Raw genomic sequence first — 1779 nt, 5'->3', positions numbered from 1 at the left:
ACGAGAGAGAGAGAGAGAGAGAGAGAGAGAGAGAGAGAGAGAGAGAGAGTATATCATAAATTACTTTTGAGTACGCGACATCTAATGCGACTGAGAGTTACATAACAAAAGACACGATATCATTCCTTTCACAGAAAATATTTCTGTTCATCACATCAAGACATTGACGGTCTGCAAATATAGAACAAACATCATCTCAATGTTCTGACCGAAAAGTAACTACATTATATCGAAGAATGAATCCCCAAGTTTTCATTTGTCGAGCAGGTAAGAACTATGTTTTCTCTCTCACTGCGGGATTGTTGCGCTGAAACCTTGGACATTTGGGTAAACGTATACCCAAACAACCGTGAATAATCATTTACCAACTAGAGAATAAAATGAAATTGTATAGATCTGACGACCCTCGTAACACTGTAAACTACCCCCCCCCCCCCCCCGGGCGGGGCTACTGATTGACTGAAGCGTCTTTAGGTCATTCCCAAATGGGGACATTAACATGTTCTTATGCCCAGTAGAATGGGCTGATTCATCAATGCCATGCTCATAACTGTGCCTGAACTGAAACGGGGAACTGCAGCTTTTTCTTTCCTAATCCTTACTAGAATCTATCGCCATTTTCCTCTACTTCTTTTGTATGTTTGTCACACTCTTGTGACCTGCTATTTCCAGGGTGCGTTGATAGTCGAAGCAGAATTTGTGCGGATGAGGCTAGAGAGGTGAGCAGAGTAAGCCTGATTCCCTGTATAGATTTCTCTGTTGACATCCACCCCTTGGCGCTCATTTGACCTTATGCTGTTGCAGGCGCCGTAAAACTGTACTAAAACTAAAAACAACACTATAAGATTATTTAAGAGGTGGTGCTCCTAAATTAACGTCCATCTCCGATACGATCTAGCCAAATGGGAAATTTTGTTATAGCTGTCTTTTACAAGAACACAGCGTCGGATTGAACCCCTAGGATTTCTAATCAAGGAAGCAAGAGTATAAACCAAACAGCGAGATACATCACGAACATTCCACATTAACAAACACGCTAAGAACTCACCTAGTCCTGCGTCTCTCCTACGGAAACACTATCTCAAACTGAATGTGACAAACAGCAAGTGCACAAATTTTATACATGAAGCCCGAAAGGCTCTCAGCTGTATCCGGATATCTGCACTAATCAGATTTTGTAATATTCGGGTTTCTGATTGATTTGTGAAATTGTGAAATAAGGCATTTGAACCGCATCAGGGACTAAATGAGTGGTAAATATTATAATAGCCTGATACCTATAACATAAAAGTAACACTTTTAAATTTCCCATGTCTAAGAAAAAAAGTTTTGGACTCTCCAACTCCTCGACCGAATAGTATTTATTCGAACCCTCTGTCTTAAAAATCGATTCTGTTTCTCTGAAATCGAAACTAGCGTCAGCTTTCGCGTTCTCGGTAATGACGTCATTTCTGGGTAACTTGTTTTTAATTAGATGTCGATACGCTAGTGATAGGCTGTCATTGCAGTATCATCTTTGGAAACAACTATTGAAAAATCTGATAGGAGTGCTCCTATTCAAAAGTCAAAACTTGTATTTGAAATGCACTGTATGGCCACTGAAACTGAACGCTGACGTCATCCAAATACGTATACATCAAGAGACAATTCTCTCAATTCCAAGTATCTTATAGAAACTAATCTTCCTTACTTTTTTCAACTGTTCGATTGGTCTAGTTTCGTCAAGGCCATGGTTGTAGAAACATACACACACACACGCACACACACATACATACACAC

General features: G+C 40.0%; 1 protein-coding gene across 2 annotated transcripts in view; it reads right to left on the bottom strand.

Annotated features, from left to right (window-relative positions):
* The window catches only part of LOC101850319 (tripartite motif-containing 13), a 10842-nt gene extending 9252 nt beyond the window's left edge, over positions 1-1590 (bottom strand). For both annotated transcript variants that reach the window (XR_004858334.1, XM_005094195.3), the window contains exon 1: positions 1049-1590. The gene's annotated coding sequence lies outside the window, so the exon portion shown is untranslated. The remainder of the gene's footprint in view (positions 1-1048) is intronic.
* Between the last annotated feature and the right edge of the window lie 189 nt (positions 1591-1779).

Source organism: Aplysia californica, unplaced genomic scaffold, assembly GCF_000002075.1.
Source record: "Aplysia californica isolate F4 #8 unplaced genomic scaffold, AplCal3.0 scaffold00077, whole genome shotgun sequence".
NCBI lineage: Eukaryota > Metazoa > Mollusca > Gastropoda > Aplysiida > Aplysiidae > Aplysia > Aplysia californica.
This window is presented reverse-complemented; position numbering and strand designations above follow the sequence as displayed.